General features: G+C 28.2%; 1 protein-coding gene across 3 annotated transcripts in view; it reads left to right on the forward strand.

Annotated features, from left to right (window-relative positions):
* Positions 1-14068: 14068 nt before the first annotated feature.
* The window catches only part of LOC107452053 (tyrosine-protein phosphatase Lar), a 204009-nt gene continuing 196791 nt past the window's right edge, over positions 14069-21286 (forward strand). For all 3 annotated transcript variants that reach the window (XM_043043655.2, XM_071182029.1, XM_071182030.1), the window contains exon 1: positions 14069-14368. The gene's annotated coding sequence lies outside the window, so the exon portion shown is untranslated. The remainder of the gene's footprint in view (positions 14369-21286) is intronic.

The raw sequence follows: 21286 nt of genomic DNA on the forward strand, positions 1-21286 counted from the left end.
CAGAATGGTTCTGGGGGGAGGTTGGCGCATCGCAATAGCTCTCCCAAGAGCATCCCAAGCATGTTCAATAGGATTCAGGTCAGGGGATTTGGCTGGCCAATCCATTCGTTGAATATCCTCGCTTTCCAGATACTCATCAACCATGAGAGCCCTATGTGGTCGCGCATTGTCGTCCATAAAAATGAACTCAGGGCCAACAGCGCACCTGAAAAGATGCACATAGGGCTCTAGGACCTCCTGTCTGTACCTTTGGGCATTCACGGAACCATTGTCAAACACATGTAGCGGTGTGCGGATATCTTGCATGTGCGAAAATGCTTTCCATCTCTTAATTTTGTCTACCAGTGTATTTATGTAAAAAAAAAATAGCACATAATGGTAAATAGTTAATGAATGTTAATATTACAAAGAGGGAAATAATGTTAACCTTACTCTTGCTACATTATGAAATGAAAAAAAAAGTCATCTTTTCATTTTATGACGTAGTGAATTTAAATGTCAAAACATAAATATTGATGGCAACTTTGTTCCAAATCTAAACAAATACCAATTTCGAAGCGTGCTTGTACCTCTCACCACTACAAAACCAGCAAAGTTCGTTCAGAATGGTTGATCACTTGCCTAGCTTCAAATATATATAAAAAAATAGTAATGGCAGTTATTTTCAGAGAAAAAACGAAGCAATTGAAGGGACATTTACACTGATGTGAATGAAATCGTATATGCGAATTTGGAGATAAGAGAACTTGGTTGGCAACTTTTTCGCGCATCTCCAAATACGAAGCGCGATCTTTTCGCATCCAGTGTGAATGGTCCCTAAAGAAGCTCCGTTTGTCATTAGTTGGCTATTGCATGAATTTCTGTTCAATGGTGGTATGCATTTTTATAGTATAATAAGTTCAACTCACTGGCATTTTTCTTTATTATTTATTCAATTATATATTTACTTTGAAATGATTAGAGAAGAACTATTCTAAAAAGAATGACTGTGCAATAACATTAAAATAGGTAGATATTTCGATATTTTATTTAGTGCCAACACAACGTTAAACAATATTAACAAAACCGTAATTGTAGATACAAAAAGTTTTTTTTTCTTAAACAAAGAAAAAATATTATAAAGCTTCTGATTTAGAGCTAGATCTTTAACTCCTTATTTTTGGAGATACAAAACAAACGTGTTTCGTAACTCCAAAATAAAAACCAAAAATGAAATCACTGGTTAACAAACTACATTATTTTCCCCTTAATCTGTAGAGTATCTCTTTCTCCGCTCGTAGTTAATACGTACGTAATACTTTTTCACTAATTAAAATTATTTAACATGCAAAAAGTTAAATATAATAGCTTTTTTATTATGTAATAAGATAAAATAATTTATCTAGCAATATATTATTCAATAGGCAGATAACAAAATTAAAATAAATTCGCAATAATAAGGAAAAAAAATTATAATAAACTAGTATTCTTGTATGAACTAGAGCAGGGGTTTCCAACTGGTGACCCGGGGGCTGCATTCGGCCCGCGAAACTTTTTTTCGTGACCAGCGAACTGAAATATATTAGTTGTCATTTTTTTGCGGACAATTTTCGTAAAAAAATCTATATGGGGTTAAAATACTTTTCTCGTTAATCGAAATCTAATTTCTTCGTTTCTATGAAATTTAACATATCAACGGTGCGAAAAAATTTTTTTCTCTGGTTTTGCATCCAAGAAAATACTTATTCAAATACAAAAATTAATCGTGTGTGTTGCTCTTTTTTATTTCATTTTTTTTTTTTTTTTTTTTTTTTTTTTTTTTTTTTTTTTGTATTTTGTGAATATAATTCAGCTTGTGTGTATCATAAATTCTCTCGAAGAAATTCTCTGATTTAACTTTTTGAAACCACTCATTTTGGACGAAAATATTTGCACACACATTTGTAAATTTAAAATGTAAATATCTATTCTCTGGTGGTTGCAGCAGACAAACGTCAATTTTCTCATTGAACATTTTGTGTGGTACTATGTAAGTTTCAATACCAACCTTTTTAAAGTTTTATATCTTAACAATTGGATATCCGTTGCACATTAATTGTTTAATACATAGGTGCACATTAAAATTATTGTAGCCAAAATTTTTATTTATTTAATATTTTTGAAAATATTATTAGTAACAATTAAGTATTTTTAAAAATCTACTTTTTATTTTAATTTTTAATTCAATACTTTTGTTTTGTACAACTTGGTAAGAATCTGACAGCAATATTTAATGTTCCTTCAAACATAAAAGAGTCCTACGTAAAATTTTGATAAAGTTGCGGCCCGCCATATGATTTGTGTTTTTAACTGTGGCCCCCGGCCTCATGTAAGTTGGAAACCCCTGAACTAGAGCATGAACTAGGGAACCATCTAACTTCATTTTAACTAAGAGTTAGATATTAGGAAGTTTAGTTAATAGACAAATGCATCTTTATTTTTTTCTTCGTAATTTTTAAGTTTGGTAGTTTTTTTTTCCCGTTGAACTGAGTATAATGAAACTTTCGTTTTATTAAACTCAAATGCTTTCATGCCGACCGTTTTAGAGATATAATTATCAAAATAATTACTACAAACTTATTCATATCAGCTTCAGATGAAAATAGCTGCTTTGCAAACATTTTTGTATTTTCTTTAATACGTAATAAGTTTCGTGGCAAGTAATAAGAAATAATCGTAATATAAGTATATTTCGTAATTAGTTTTGTTAAGCAATATTCAGATTTATTTTCCGTTACGTATATAATTCCGTTTTATATATAATTTTCCGTTCAAAATAATTCTTAAGATATAAGTACAGTAAAACCTGTTTTTGTGCGGTGGATAGGGACCGCATAAAAGAAATCGTACAAAAAAATATTCGAAAATTTTGTAAATTCTTTGTACGATAACAACTTTGTACGATATACAAACTTTTTTATGCGGTGGATAGGGACCGCATAAAAAAAGTCGGACTCAGAAAATACATTAATGATTCATGAAATAGATGTGAGAATGATTTCAATTAAATTAAATAATTAAATTAGACCTAAAGAAATTGTAAAAATATTTAATTCTTGATTGTTCATATACATGGAGAAGTTTTCAAATTATACATTAAATAGTTTGCTGCTACTCGTCGTAATGCAAAACGCGCATCTTCTTGGAATGAATTGGTTGAAAATCGTTTTCGTCGCTTGAAGATAGGATTTCAGTTGATTTATTTGTTTTTTGGTACCATAAAGTACTTCAACTTGTTTAGCGCAGAATAAATTTTAAACAGAAGAGAAAATGGAGTTGACGATAATAAATGAACTAATGAAAGTAAATAAACAGAGCATCTAGAAGTCCAGATACATCGTTGTCAAGGAGACCACGTAATCAGAGTTCGTCCACAACATGTATATGCACATTGATAAGAAACATTAAACTGGTGCTAACGCCGCTAAGATTCATATACCGCATAAAAATAAATCGCACTAAAATAAAATCGCACAAAACCAATCGCACAAAAATAAAATCCCATAAAAATAAAATCACATAAAAAAGGACCGCACAAAAACAGGTTTCACTGTATCATTGAAAATTAAATAAATATGAAACATTTAATTTAATTTTGAAATTTTATTTGCTCCTAAATTTATTATTTTAGTACAATAAGAAACAGAAATAAAGTGAATATTAAAATTATACAAAGAAGATAATTAAAAAAAATCTCAACGGGCTGCAGTTCACTGCCTCAGTGAAGGCTGGTGTTTAACGTTTAAAGGGTTTGACATTGCGTTAATTCAAAATTCTTTTTAAAAATAAAATTCCCAACTTTTGAAGCAATATAACATTTATGATTCATTGAATGAAAAAATGATACAAAAATATGCACATTTCATTGAATGAATAATAAAACTAAATAAATAAGGCAATAAATACTTCTAGGTAAAATATGATTTCGGTGTCAATATTTCTTTTGACATCGATTTATGTGCATGTTAATAAAACAATAAAAAAATGTGAGTTAGGAAATGATGGGAATGATAACAAATAACAAAATTGTCGAACAAAGAGTTGTTTTTGACGCCAATATGACATAAAGGTCGAAACTATAAATCATACTTTACGTACATTTTTTCTGTCGATGCATCCAAAGTATAGTTTTTATAAATATAATCTTTGAAAACATTTTGCCTTTCTACAGTATTAATTTGAAAATACAGTAGAGAACCGATTATCCGGAACGATCGGGACTATCGCTATTCCGGATAACTGATTTTTCCGGTTTTCTGAATCGCTACAAAAAGCCGTTTTTTAAGTGTTAAACCCAACTAAAAAAAAAAAAAATATTTGGAAATAATCTTAAAAATAAGAAAAAACGATGAGGTAGTACACTAATGATTATTTCTGAAATGATGGTAAGGTAAACATCTTTCAAAAAAGAAAGAAAAATCCTAAAATCCTATGAGGAAAAGAAAATTTTTTTTAAAAAATTGCGGGAAAATTTATCGAATTTCGTTCCGGTTTTTTGGTTTTCCGGTTTTCTGATTTCCGGATAACGGGTTCTGCACTGTATTTATTATTTTGAGGTCATATCGATCGAAGATAAAAATAGCTATAGTATTAAAAGCAACTTTCCAAAATGGCAGTCGTTTTTATGTATACATGGTGTAACTTTATGTATACATTCATAAATATTGGCAAACATTTTATAGTACTGCGGGTTGTTCTTTTTTTCTTTCTACTTAAGTAATTTAAAATTTGAAGTAGAGAAAAAAGTGAGCTGTATTAAACCCAGAGAAAATCATTCAGTTTCAAATGCTGATTTTCTTTCTTCAAAATATCAACAAAAAAATTTGGCAGGATTATACCCCGGGGAATTTATCCAGCAATAATTAATTTGCATTTAGGTATTTTGAAGCATTTAATCCGGATTTGAAACTTTATGGTTTAATTTAGGCTGGCCGTAACTCACTTTTTTCCAAAGTTTACATTTTAAACAACAAATAGAACGTTTATTACGAAAAGTTTCTTCCGTGATATATATGGATGGTGTTATTTACACTATAGAGCACTACAAGTAGGGGGCGGAACCAGAAATTTTTCATGGGGGGGGGGGGTCATAGGCTCAAATTTCCCCTTATACCCCCTTAAATAATGTTTAAAATATTTTATTTCTTCTTCAAACTATTAAAAAAATTATTATTTTTATTTATTTTTTTCAATTTGGGGGGGTCATGACCCCTATGACCTCTCCCCCCATTCTGGATCCGCCTCTGATTGCAAGCTTCTTACTTGCCTTTATTTTCGGATTACTATTGTCGGTTGTTTTTGAAACTCACATCATAATCACTGTATGAATCGTCCAATAGGAATGGTGCAAACGACAATTGATTGATTTATTCCCTCCCCTCAGTAACATAGTTCAGCTTCTGGCTTAGACATCTTTCTTGGTCCTACGCAACATGAATTCACGCAATTCTATCAACTTTAAAAAAATAACAAGACAGAACTACAAATATAAAAGAAATATTAATAAAAAAAATAAACAGAAGTAAACAAAGTATGGCAGTGATACTAAATTATAAATTGTAGAGAGTCTACTCCTCCAATTCAGAGCATGATATAACAGTTTTTTTTATTTAGAGTTGCTAGAGGGCACCACTGCGACATTGAAGAATGCCTTGACAGAATGTCCCAATGGAAACTACTTTTAATATTAGTTCACTATTAATATAACTACTATTAATATTAGTTCATGCTTAACTATATAAATAACTATATAAATAACTATATAAATAACTATATAAATAGAACTATTATAAATATTTTGAAAACTTTATTAAGCATTGAACCTTGTTATATTAAATATTATGCAGACATTAGTATATCAAAAACAGGTATTCTTTATAAACATCATTTTCAAACCTCTTTGCATAAAAAAAGAGGATTTTAATAAACGTTTTAACATAAAATTAAGTTTCTTATTATTGTTAAGATTATTTACATAATCACATGAATAAATCCGAAAATTAACGAAAGAAAGAGAACCACTTTATCATAATTGAGGCTGGGTGTTAAGCGTTGTTATTTTATTTTCCCCAACAGCAAAGATTAGTTGACTTTTAAACAAAATATAAAAATAAAAAAATAGATAACTGTGTTATTATAAGTTAACATCTTGCAGAAGTGCCTCTTGGATGTGCTGAAAGAGGCTTTAAGAGGTTGGCGAAAGATCCTCTAAACTCGCACTTGACACCCAACGAGTTCTGAACTAGTCTTTTTCTGCAAGCGAAATCTTTTTAAGATGTCTAAGTTTCTTGCCTATCTCAGAGTCATAGAAAACGTTGAAGACACTTTGTGAAGCCATACTCGGTGGCGAAATTTTAACGTATGTAGGGAGGGNTATATATATATATATAAAATTATATATAATACATGTAATTTGTACCATAAACGGTGTAAATTTTTGACCTCAATAAAGTGTTTTATTGAACATATTTCCTCACAATAGAACCCTAGTATTGTATAATCAAGTATAAAAAATAAGTAGTCTAGCAAAACGCGGGTATCTTTCTAAGTACATCATAAAATGGAATAAATTATTCACTAACAATAAGTTAATTGCAGAGATTTAATCCTTTCATTTGTTCTTTTTAAAGTATTTACTCACTTTTTTTCATAAGTTAAAATGGCTAAACACAATAAATTAATGCACATGTTTTTTTCATGTCTATGGTAAAGTCTTTTAATTGTTTTTTTGTTTCACTGCTTTTGAGTTTCGCATCGTTATCATTAATTCTTTATTAACCTATTAATGAGTTATAATCGTCATTATTTGTTGCAATATAAGAAAGAACATCATTAATTTGTAAGTGTGAAAGCTTTTTTTTCGAGTAGTGTTACTTTGTTGCAATTTGCGTATTCAAATAATTTATGAACGTGTGTTAAAAAGAATAGAGCAATGGTTAAAAGTTCTAATGATGGTTACTTATAATGTTTAAAAGTGTTTTTTTTTTAAAAAGGAAAGAAAATATTTTATTTCCGTTTTATAAAGCAAATATGTTTAAACTATAGCTCTACAATTAAATAAATTATCCCATGAAACTGAAGCTGTAAGATATTACTTAAATGGAAACTTCATTCAGTTCAAAAATATATAAAGAGAAAATTACAGCGTGTCGACTGTAACGTGCGCGTGAAAAATCGGCGTACATTTTCAAGACATTTCATATATATATATTTCATTTATACTTTCATATATGTTTTAGCATATTAAGTAAATACAAAAAACACGAAGAAAATAAAGTAAAACAGTAAGTTTCATTTTATGCGCATAAGCTGCAAGTTAATAGAATTCATAAAATTAGTTCAAAATGTGGAGAGAACAAGGGGAAAATTACAGAACAATGAAAGAAGGGGGAAAAAATAATAATAAGAATAAAAATAGCAAGAAACCGGAAGGAAAAAGAAATCCGAAAAAGAGGACAAAAATTTTAGAAATCCGGAAAATAAGAGATATAATTTCTTCATCAGCTCACACGATTATATCCGCAAAAAAGAGTGCTTTATAATATTGTATCAATATAGCCAAAGCAAAATATATCAAAACAATAGTGTGAGGAGCAATCAAAAAATTTCATAAAACAAAAAACTTAAAAATATAAAAATATTTACTATAAAAAAATATTTACTATAAAAAATATTTACTATAAAAATTTCATTGCGAAATTTTATAATTTTTCCATATGAAAATCCATTTCGGGTAATTCCGTGACTGAAATTATTTACTAAAAAATTTCTTTGTTAATTTATATAATTTTTCCATGTGCAAATCCATTTCGGGCAAATCGTGGCTGAAATTATTTACTAAAAGAATTCCTTTGTTAATTTATATAATTTTTCCATGTGCAAATCCATTTCGGGCAAATCCGAGGCTAAAATTATGTAAAAAACTGGCAATTCATGTTTCTTTCTCTTTTCTATTTTATACTTTTTTTTTCTTAAATAAATAATTTTTTTCTATAATTATCAATTGTCAATTTATANTATATATATATATATATATAATATAAAATCATTTATTTAGCTTTTTAGCTTGACAAATTCGTGGGGCCAAAAATAAATAAATAAATTTACTCATTACACTTTAAAAATAAGGCTAATAATTAAAACGTGTTATTCACAATTGCTACTATAAAGCATTATTCAAGAAATCACTTAATCTCTTACTCAGTTTACAACATTTTCTTATTTTTGTAACTTGCATTTAGATTACACAAATTTCTTTCTGAAGTTGTCAAGAACACAGAAAAATATTCTTGTTTTTTTAATACTTATCACATGCTTTTAACATCTGTTCCGTTTTAAGACCGATTTTATTGTAGCTATCAATTCGGGGTTAAAAGTTTTTATACACTGTAAAATATGGCTATAAAGCATTTATGTAACAGTAAAAGATTTTACTTTTCTGGGTGGATTATTCAGGATTTTTATAAAACCCTGGCTTATAGAATTATTCTATTAGAGTAATCTTTCTAGTCCTAAAATGATGCATTAGTAATGAGCTGGGATAGAATATTGATAGTCTAAAAATTCTTAAAAAATGCAAATAAAAGAAACAAACAATTAATAATTACTTAAAATGAAAAATAATTTCCTTAAAAATATTCCAAAAAATTTTTCATTATGTTTTTTTAGCTTTTATTAATCTGTGTTATTAAAAAAAATGGAAAAGAAATTATTATTGTAGCTTGTATAAATAAATTTAATGAAAAAATAATTAAATTAAATATATGTCATTTATGAACAAAATAAAATGTAAACAAATACTCGATAAAGATAAATATGATTTTATCGAATTTTATTTGCAATTTTTAACGACATTAGACTTGCGTTGTTTCATTAAAAATATTTTTAATGTTCTTCAAATTGAAAGATTGCTTATAGATCAAAAGCAAATTCTCTTTTTTTTAAAAAAATAAAAGGCATGCTTTGTGCAATGTAGACTAAAGAAAAAAAAACAGCATGAATAAAGTACAAATGAAAGTACAGAAATGGCATACTATAGTTTCGGTTCTATAAACAAGTACTTTCCTCAGTGACTAAACACCGAATGATGGTAAAAAGGTAAAGAAACATGCACATTGTAGGGTAGGAAAAGGATTTAATTTAAAAAAAGGGGGAGATAAAATAAAATTTCCCTCAAATCTGTTTTACTTAACTCCCTTTTCTTATTTTCTTGTTCAAACTTGTTTCTCCGTCTCTATTGGTTAAACCATTTTGCATGTGTTTGTCTCTTTACTTTTCTACCATTACTTGCTGTTTAAACACAGCGGAAGGATGTTGTTTAAAGAACTGAGACTATAGTATGACTATTTTTGTACTTTCATTTGTACTACTTTATTCACTTTTTTTTAGTTAAATTCTTTATATTTCGAGAAATTCTCCTCAACCTCAACGCTTGTTATTGAATGGTATTATTTAAAATAACACGATTCAATGCAAAATGTATTCTTAATTTTACAGTTTATATTTTATGTATCATACTTATTTTCGTCATTTGAGTTAAAGAGTTTACATTAAATGTGATATTAACCCATCAAACGATTGAGATTGATAAACCAGGAGTCGCGAAGCCGAGAGATAACTAAAGCACTCAGTGCATTAGTGTTAAACACACAAAGACTCTCACAACAATATGACCTGCAATACCTTTTTATAGCTTTTTTTCGTCTTTTCCAACACTATCAAAACTGTTATCCAATACGAATTTGGTGTTGAAAAACTCGAAAAATTGTGTGTTGTTTTAAGTTAATAGTGAATCAAGTGGTCATACAAACTTGAATGAGTGTAGTAAATATAAACAACAATAACTGATAAAGCCTACACCGAAAGTCAGATGTTTAGTTATTTTTTTGTATAATTTATAACTGTAAAAATAATTCAAATGCCTATAAATACAAACTAATTATTTTATATTTTGTGGTTTTATCAAAATAAAAACGATTAATTAACCTACAAAATAACATACTAATCATTTGTATTAATTTATTTTTTGAGATACCATTAAAAAAAATAGGACTACTATAATTTTAAAAGTACCATACTAATGCGATATTTTTCTTTCAATTTTCCGATTCAAGTCTTATAAAATTTATGAAAACACTTGTCTAAGGCAGAAAAATACTAGCAGTCATATGTATCATGTCAATATTTGAACATAAATGAAGAGAAAGCAAAATTCATGTATATTTTTTCAACTGTCAGAACATTAAAAGAAATTGAAAATCTTGAAGTGTCTGGATGTAAATAAAAGTCAGCGAGGAATTAAAGATTTAAGTTTTAAAATCCATTCCTGGTATCCATTTTTCTATTACTAGAACTTTAAGAACTTTCTCTTGGGAAAGAGATCAATCAAATATATTCAAAACTTTCGTGATAGGATTTACACCAGTGGATACCATAGCAACTGTTACTTCCAAGCCCTTACTGTTACTTTTGCTAATATTAGCAGATACTTATAAACCTACATTTAATTAATAATTTGTAAACCTAAAAATATAACGTACCTATTACTTGTATAAATTTATTTTTTAAATACCATTAAAGTAAGAAAGGAACTACTATAATTTTAAAAATAACATATTGTACTTTTTTTTAGTTTTCGGACTCAAATCTTATAAAATTTTTAAAAACATTTATCTGTGCCAGAAAGATATTAACAGCTGCATTTAAATATCAATCATTTGATCTCAAACGAAGAAAAAAGTAAAATGATGTGTATACTTTTATTTATTATTTTTTATTTATTATTTTTATTATTTTTATTTATTATTTTTATTATTTTTTATACATATATTTATATTTTTCTTCGTCTCTCAAACTATTCAGAGAAATTGAAAAATCTTTGAAGAGAGTAGATGTAAATAAAAGTCAGCGAGGAATTAAAGATTAAAGTTTTAAAATCCATTCCTGGTATCCATTTTTCCATTACTAGAACTTTAAGAGTTTTCTTTTTGGAAAGAGATCAATCAAATGTATTCAGAATTTTCGTGATAGCATTTGAACCTGTGAACACCATGGCAACTGTTACTTCTAAGCCCTTACTGTTACTTTTAAACTGTCACTAATATTAACAGTTACTTATAAACCTACATTTAATTAACAATTTATAATCCTACAAAAATAACGTACCTACCTATTATTTACATAAATTAATTTTTTTAAATAGCATTATAATAAGAAAAGGTACTACTATAATTTTAAAAGTAACCTATTGTACTTTTGTTTAGTTTTCTGACTCGAATCTTATAAAATTTGTAAAAATATTTATCCATGCCAGAAAGATATTAAAAGCTGCTTGTAAATATCAATCATTTGATCTCAAACGAAGAAAGAAGTAAAATGATGTGTATTTTTTGATCTCTCAAAATATTCAAAGAAATTGAAAATCTTGAAGTAGATGTGAATAAAAGTTAGCCAAAAATTAAAGATTAGAGCTTTAAAATCAAATTCCTGGTATACATTTTTCTAATAACAGAACTTTAAGAGCTTTCTTTTGGGAAAGAGATCAATCAAATATATGCAGAATTTTCGCGATAGCATTTGCGCCTGTGAACATCATGGGCACTATTACTTCTAAGCACTTACTGTTACTTTCATTAATTGTTACTAATATTAACAGTTACTTATAAACCTACATTTGATTAACAATTTATAAACCTACAAAGATAACATACCTATTATTTGTATAAATTTATTTCTTTAAATAGCATTATAATAAAAAATGGAATTACTATAATTTTAAAAGTAACATATTTACCTTTTTTTTTTCTAACTCAAATCTTATAAAATTTTTAAAAGCATTTATCTATGCCAGAAAGATATTAATATCTACATTTAAATATCTATCATTTAAACTCAAATGAAAAGAAAGCAAAACTCATGTACATATATTTATATTTTTTTTCGTTTCTCAAACTATTCAGAGAAATTGAAAAATCTTTGAAGTGAGTAGATGTAAATAAAAGTCAGCGAGGAATTAAAGATTAAAGTTTTAAAATCCATTCCTGGTATCCATTTTTCTATTACTAGAACTTTAAGAGCTTTCTTTTGGGAAAGAGATCAATCAAATATATTCAGAACTTTCGTGATAGCATTTGCGCGTGTGGACACCATAGCAACTGTTACTTCGCTGCTCTTTGGAAGGGGATTTTCGGGGAAATTGTTTTTCATTTGAAAGATATGAGGGGGAGGGGAGCAGTTTCATATAACACACCGGGGATGCTCCCTCGAGGGCTTAGACGCGAGTTCTCTGAGGAAAAATGCTAAAAGATGGGCATTTTGAAATTTTAGAGCTTTTGCTCTACTTCAAAAATCGTTTTTTTACGATCATAATCAATTTTTAATCTAGTCTGAAAATACATTTCTTTTAGAACTAAGTCAGATATGTATAAAAACTGCTTGGCCTGATTTAAAATAATTTTGCGCTAAAAACAATAAGGCTAAATATTTTCAAAAAAAAAAAAAAATGGAAGAAAGAATAGGTATGTTTTTGAACATCACGCTTAGCAATCCTATTTTATCAAACATATCGTCTAAAGTGAGAGAAATTAATTATTAATTAATTATAATTTAATTTGGTAGCCAATCATGTGATATAATTTAAATTTTGTTTGCCATCTTCTAAACCAACAAATAAATAAATAACTTAATTAATTAAATTTCAGAAATACTTTTTAATTATGATATTTAATAATAATAAAACTAACTATATAAATCGCATTACAAAAAGTAATAAATTGTTTTCATTAAGCCTTATTGTTTCATTTCCCCATACTAGGATCTTCATACCTAAATGGCAAATGAGTAAAAAAACAACTCATTTCCACCACAGCCTATTGTTGGCTGATGCCGTCATATCTTCATAATTTTGAGATCAACGGCATGGCGGTCAGCATCGCGCATCAGCCGCATTTACTTTCCGAGCAAGTTGCTACCAAGTTGTTAAAGTGGGTGAGCTTCAATCAGTAGCTGTGGCTGAACCAATAATTTTGTATAATGACAACTCAAAGCACTAACCATTATGACATCGCGACTAAGATAAAAATAATTTTTATCAGCTAACTTAAAAAATAAATAAATAAATAAATAAAAGAAGAAAAAAATAAATAAAATGAAAAATTATATTTAAGCCATTGCAACTCGAGAAGAAGTGACATGATTATGTCTAACCATGTGATTAAGGCTCCTATACTATCAGGGCTCTACTAGTGATTCTACTAGTGAGTCTAATTCAGGGGCTCTACACGTGATTTAAACAAGAAATAATTGGATACTTGCTAGCGACGTCATGAGCGTGTGGCTAACCTGATTGGTTTCTGAAGAGACAAATGCCAGGATTTACCAACAATGACCTCACTTGCAGGTATCCAATTACATAATTTGAAAGAAATTTTTTTTTTTTAACATAGTAAAATAATAACAAAAACTTAAAAAACCCTTTTTTTAATCTTTACTCGTTTTATGTGTTTAAAATATTGGACAACAACTAGAGCATAAATTTTAATAATTTTGATTGATAAATTCTAGATTTAAGTATTTTATTATTGAAATAAATAAAAAATCGTTTTCATTTTTGAAAATACGATATTCATTATTTAAAGCTTGAAGCGAAATGAACAAAGTAAATAACAAACGAATAATAAAAAACAATTATTCTTTGAAATTGTTCTTATCTTAACAAAGAGGCGTTTTAAAAAAACAAATAGAAGATGCCTAAAGATAATTTAGCGTGTCTTTCATTCCTATAATAAATAAAAAATCTTCGAAATAAATTCTAGTAAAATACAAAAAGAAAATGATGGATCGGTTTTCTTTTTATATATCGATGAATTTTTTATCAACTATGTGTAAAACAAATCGACTACTCGCGGAATTGATGAAAGATGTTGATACAATGATTGACACAAATGAAGTCTATTAAATATTTGATTGGCGATCAAAAGATAAATCTGCATAAGAGCGATTACTCTGCGTTTGTGGGATTTGTACACACCCTTTACTACACTATGGCAACCCTACGGTCGGCCATAGTGGATATCAGTGAATGAAAACAAGACTATTCTTCGATGTTGTGAATTTGAATGTATTTTTTATCGTTTATTTACCGAAATAGAGCGATAATCCGCTTTGGATGAGCTCATTTGTGCATTCAAGTCCCTTAATAAATGCTTAAAATAGTGCAAATGTGCTTGGATTGAAAGAAATTCAAATTATTTCGAACAAACGGTGTTGTGTCTGTGAACTCCTGTATAACATCAACAGTAATCGAAGCTGATCTTTCTGCACTAATTTCAGGAACAAGGGATTTGCGAATCAAGTAAGTTATTTCGTAATTGTGTTTATGTAATTTGTATTGTTTATTTTTTAATGAAGATAATACCCGATTTTAAGCTGCACGTCTCGTAATAGCGATTCTTTTTTTGTTGATGCGCGCCGAATCGCCGCTCATTTCCTAACTTGGCGACATAACATCAGTTTTATAAATATCTTCAATAATTAATTTGAAAAGTTTTTAGTTATATTTAATTTACTTTTATCACCCTGTATGATCAATTTTATCCATCTCAAATAAATGTATTTGTTTTAATCAGTATAAAGTGTCAAAAGTTTATTTGTAAACAAATTTGACAGGTTTGACAATTATTCTGTCATAGAATATCTAATCGTTAGTTAAACATTATTTTATTTGTTTTATATACGATTTTATTTAAATGCTTTTACTGTGCTTACTTTATCTATTTTTTTATCTGATTTTATTATTTGCTTCTTTTATCTGTAAAATTTTGATAAATTTGAATTTTGTTTATTTTATTTTTTAATCTATTTCGTGAACTGTGTATGCCAAATTATTATTATTTTTAATTCTTCTCAAAACATCATTAATGTGTATTTTATATCATTACATTGTATGAAAATATTTTTAAGAGATATGTTTAAAATTTAAAGAACTTATTTATCAATAAAACTTCTCGTTTGGATACATAGTGTTAATTTTTCCAGCTATTTTTTTTTTTTAAATTTTTCTAGTAAAATAGTTACTATCTGTTTCATTTATTCATCAACTTTTACAAATAAACACGTAAAGTTAGTTAATTTAGTTATAATTAAACACATATAATCACCTAAAGTTAATTGTAATTTTAATTTCACCTAATTGCTTTGAGATCTGGGAATTGTATGATTTTATTAGTACTTGTAAATAAGGTTTCATTAAATGTTATTTGCCAGTTTAAATCATTTCAATTGTGTAATTATTTGCAATGGATAATATTACATGATGATGTGCTTTAATGGATTTTGAGTACTTTTAAAAATCATTGACTCTAAATATATTTACGTAACAGTTGCTAAAAATTATTATTATTATTATATCTATGTTGTTGAAGGAAAATCATTTAAATTCTATTTTTAAAATAAAAATCAAATTATAATAGTTAACTAAATAGCCAAAATATACAAATGTAATTTTTCCATAAATCCTCAAATGAACTTTTTTTATTTTAATTTTTCGAATTATTAGATTATTCCAGATGGACATAGTCCTTGACAGAAATCATGATTTAAACAAAAAAAAAAATTTTTTTTTTTTAAATCAGATTTGTGCGATTTAATTTTGATTTCGTGGATTAAAATCAGAATTTTTTATTTTTATGCTTTTTTTTATATTTATCAGCCAAATAATTATAATTTAATATTATTTAAAACAATAATATAGCTGATACAGTTAATATTTCGAACAAAAATTTTTGAAAGATTTTGTTTAATTGTTACAAACTATTCACTGAGAAATAGTTTTCATATCATAGTTTTTTCAATAGTTTTCATATCATAGTTTTAGTTTAAAATCATAGTTTTTTCTGTTCACGCTAAATATATTAAAATTTTTATGACAGGACGACAATTTTTTCAGTTAAATATCTGACAAAGAGAACATTAGTTTCCATCAGAATAGATTAGCAAAAAGTTATTTTAAGTTTCTCTGTACAAAACAAGACCTTTTCATTCTTGATAATTATGCATTATGCATTTAATAAGTTCTAGTAGCACTCGTAATGAAATAAACAAAAGAACTAAATTGATATGATTAAAATATTTTATTACCAGCGAATTATTTTACACTCAGTTAACGGGAAAATATAATTTAACAATTTTAAGCCATTTTTATCCCTTTTTAGTTTCTAATTTCATTTATTTATTAGTCTATTTTGAAATATAATATTCTTTTCATTATTTTTTTGTATAAACTCTTCAATAAAATCAGAATTAAAAACGATCCACTTTCAAAAGAATGTATTTATAAATAATATTGTATAAAACTATTTTTGACTTAAGTTTTATTTTGAAAAATATGATTGATGTAAATCACTGATTTTCTCAACAAAAATCATGATTGTTTTACGTAAATGATTTTTTTTTAAAAATATCAAGTGATTTAAATCGTGCCAAATCTGCAAACATCTTTATTTACTTCAGTGATTGCCAAACATTACTTCAGATTTACTGCTTTTTCTATTTGAACTTTTTCTGATGGAAAATAAAAGTCCTTTGTCTACAATTCTACTATTTATTCTAATAGAAAAGAAAATTTGTGTTTTTCTCTGTATAGTCTTATGGTTGTAAAATTATCTTTTATTTATAAATATATTTATTACTGGGTGTCTTCCCCCCGCTGCTTGCTTGCCTACCAATCTCCACGATTGATTCTCAAACGTTTTTAAACACGAGTGGAACCTTGCTGAAGTATCTTTCCTGATTTTGATTTTGCAGGCGATTTATTTTTAGTGAAGTACACTTTTCAAGACATGCAAAAAACACAAACATTTTAAACATATGGGCAAAGAAAACAGGGCTTGTTATCAAGCAATAGGACACTAAAATTTTGAAAATTATTCCTAAACAATTAAATGACATATTCTTAGAATATAATAAACCAGAGGGGGTAAATAGTTTTACATATCTTAGAAGTATAATGAACAACAAAGGAGGAACTGGTGATGATGTACTAAATGGATTAAACAAATCAATTATGCTGTTCTTAATAAATTATTGAAGAACAAAAACATAAGAAATTAAAATTGTCAACACTAACGTTAAATCTGTCCTACTATATGGATCTGAGACATGGCACTGCCAATAAGAATAACACGAATAAACTTCAATTATTTATGAACAATAGTTAAAGAAGAATCTTGCATATCGAGCGGTTCCATAAAATTTGTTATGCAGAATTCCTTAGAAAAACAAAACAGAAACCGATTGAACTGTAAGTTAAGAAATGGAAATGGATTGGTCATGTTCTACGTAAACCGGAAACATTTAGAAAAACTAGTTTTTGATTGGAGCCCTCAGGGCAATAGAAAAGGAGGAAGACCTAGAAATACTTGTCGCGGGACAATTGTAAGCGAATTGAAAGCATGGAGAGAGACAAAATATCTGGCCATAAATAGAGTGAGATGGTAAGGTATGAAAAGTCCTAAGCTCGAAGTCCAAGTGATGGGGAACGTGAATTTATGTATTAAATTAGAATTAATATAAATCAACTAAAAGAATGCAAAATGTTTTATTGCATATAATGCAGAATAAATACTACAAACTTAGTTTCTGATTCTGCTCATATAAAATTTAAATCTAATTTTTAAATCTTGAAAATAATTACTCGATTACCATATAAACTTCTTCCAAAAACTTTTTTTTTTTAGTTTTTGGTTCTATAAAAACATGTTACATTATATATTGCATTAGTATGGAAAGTTATTGATAAAAATGCTGTTTGTCCCACCTTTCACTTGTTTTTCTGGAGATCATTTTATTTTATATCCCTCGTTGAACAGCCGACCCAATTTTTGGGTTTACGACTACTAATCTTCAACTCCGTAGTCTTGTAATTTTGAACCAATCCAGAGGACAAGGAAACTGCTGGATCAGTATCCCTAGAGGTATTGATTTGTTATGGGAACATGGAGGACTTTGCAACTCGACAGATTTAACATGCATCAGTCACCATTTACTACATGGGGAGTCTTTGGCCGGCGGGGATCAAACCCACGAACTCTTAGACATGGGCCCTACCGACCAGGCTATCCCGGCCTTTCTGGAGATCATTGAGAATAACCTGATATAGACACTCCACAAAAGAACAAATAGATACAAAAGTAATTTGACAGGGTGCATATCGTTTTTAAAAAGTACTTAAAGGTGCTTATATTTGATTTATGTTTTTTAAAAGCCCTTAAAGGTGCTTTTTTTTGTTTGGGGTCTGTAGAAGGTGCTTAATTTTATATATTTTAAAAAGAGATTTTTTCTCTCCGTGTTGTTTGTCGTTCTAAAAACTTTTACTACTGCTAAGATAATAATTATGATTTTTTTTGTAAAGTGATTAAAAATATTTTATGTGTGCTTAAAAAGTACTTAGAAGGTGCTTATTTTTTGTTGAAAGATCTGGCTATGCACTCTGTTTGATTTACCTTATTTTCCAGTTGATTTTTATTCTGTTGTTTACATATTTTGGTCACTTTTTTTAGAAGAGTTGCTTAAATACATTGTCATGATTATTTTTCTCATAATTTTTACTAAATCAAACGACACAGCTCTGTAAAAAATAAGTAACATAGAACTTAATGCCAGATAATTTTTTAGCGTCTAGGTTGGAGCTTAAGTGCATTCATTCATATTTTTTAACTGTTTATCTTTTTAATTATGTGTGCTAACACTATTTGACATTAATTATTTTAATGTTATTAAACTTTATCTTTCTTATCAAAGGAATATACCTAACTATTTATGTAAAATAGTTACTAAATATCTTTATCTTAAAATGTTGCATTGCAAGGTAATATATAATTCTTAAATATAAAAAATGGACAGCATTTTTACTTTTAAGTTTTTAATTTGTTAAATATATCATCATTAGTATGAAATCCTATAAACTATTTTGAGACGAAGGCTTGTTTGTGGTGATTTTAAATGCCTTCTGGGAGTTTTAGCCAACAGTATAATGTTATTCTTTCAAGGTTTTTCCTTTAAATAACATTTTTACTTTTTATTAAAGTATAATGAATTGAAAGAACTTAAATCTAAATTTAAATAATGATTTAAACTTTACCAAGGACATTATGATTTTAAATTTTATTAGAACTAGTGTAAATATGTGGCAGTCGCCTAGCTTACCAGTGAGAGAAATATAAATAGAACTTGGTTAATTGGCCCTGTGATTTAATTAATTTTTCATAAATTAAATAAGATAAGTTTGGAGCTGGCTTAAACTGGGTCCATGCTATGAAATGTATCAAAGCGACGCAACCAATTGGTAATGTTAACTTATACATGAAAACATGTTTGTTATGAAGCAATATCTATTATTGATCATTAGTTAAATAATAGTTCCAGCTGAGTTCTCTGTAGAAATAAGAGGTGCAGGGTGCTTCCTGTCTGAAAAAGGCACTTTAAGTTTTGAAGGGGCACTCACTTAACACTAAAATTTTGTGTAAGAATTGAATTTTATCCTCAATATTTTTTTATCTACCCTCTTATACTATTTTATGTGGATATATTTAAAAACGTAATTCTCTGTCATTATCAAGATAAAAGAAAAATTTGTTGTTTGTAAAAATAATTAAAATTATCATAAAAGGCAATCTGTGCATGTTTTTTTTCCCTTCAAAAGAAGTAGGTAAACAAGTAAAAAATGATTAATTGATAAACAACTTAGCAGCTTTTTCAATAAAAACTGAAAATCAAAGAGAATATAATGAGAAAATAAGCAGTTTTAAAGGTGCATTTTTTTAAAAAGTATTTATTTAAAAAATAGTTTTAAAATCACTTAAAAAAATTATTAATGTAGCCCCCCCCCCCAAAAAAAAGGATACTTTAAAAAATTTAACCCGTTGAGTATAATCCTAACAAAGTAAATATCTGAAATAGTAATCAGCATTTAACATATAAACGCAGATAATTTTGCCAAAGTGCAATTATTATTTAAACAGTGAATTAGTTTTGTTCAAAATGGAATTTGATTAAAAAGGCAATATTTTTAAGGGATGTCAGCTTCTTTTTACTAAATTGGCAAAAAGGGTGCATTTATTGACATCAAAAGGCAAGCAGGGCAGCTCGTTCTTCTGAAAACACTTATGGAGGACACTGGTTATATTGTTGTTTTCGTATGCCTATTAAGACGGTAAAGGCTATAAAGTTTTCCAGTGGCACCATCTATGGCTAAAAAATTCGACATCTGTCACAGTCATACGTCGACTTAAACAGTTCGTCGTAGAACGTTCTACTTTTGACAATGACATTTCTCGTGCTTGTAACGATCTATATGCCAGATTTCATCGCTTTCTGTCGGATGGCTTAGAAGTCTATAAAGGACACACTCATCCACAAACATTGTTGTCGTCAGCCATTAAGGCAGAAGGGGTACGATAGTTCTTGTTTTCCAGTGGAGCCATCTATGGTCAAGAATTTGACTTCTGCCACACCCATTCATTCATCCATTTATCCATACACAGTTCGTAATTTTGACCTGAACCAGAGAATTATCAATCTCTAATTCAGCGGTATTCATTTGTTATGGGAACATGGAGGACTTAGCGACTCAACAGATTTAACATTCATCATTAGTCATTTTACTACTAGGGAGTCTTCAGCCGGCGGTTTTCGAACCCACGAACTCCCGGACATGGCTCAGCGCCCTACCGACCAGGCTATCTCGGCCCGTTTTGTTGTCATTGAATAATTATATTGTTATAGTTCTTCCTGATCTATGAGTGTCCTCAGAATATTGGAGAGGATGTCATTTTCCTTTAAATATTTCATTAACAAATATTCGCTGATTTTTCGATTTATTTTCGCTTAATAAAATTTCTTTGTTTCGTTTGATTTTTTAATTGAATATTTTAATTTCTTTTAATTTTTACCACTGTACCCTGTGATGTGGACCACTAAAACTGGGGGTGGGGCACAGTGATCTATTTCGTGACTTCACACATTTTTTTTTTAAATGATGCATTGCAATTATTGTTGTAAAAAAAAAATTATGCATGATAAGAAAGGTTTAAAGCAGGGTTGGAGTTTTTGCCAGCAAAAAGGGGTTTTTGCCAAGACAGTGGCAAAAACCTGGTAAAAACCGGCAAAAACTGGTAAAAACCGGCAAAAACCAAATTATCTAAATTGCTGATTAAATATTATTACAAAATACTTGAAACAAATTTAAATCAATCATAAGGAGGTAATTGTTCTC

Source organism: Parasteatoda tepidariorum, chromosome 6 (genome assembly GCF_043381705.1).
Source record: "Parasteatoda tepidariorum isolate YZ-2023 chromosome 6, CAS_Ptep_4.0, whole genome shotgun sequence".
NCBI lineage: Eukaryota > Metazoa > Arthropoda > Arachnida > Araneae > Theridiidae > Parasteatoda > Parasteatoda tepidariorum.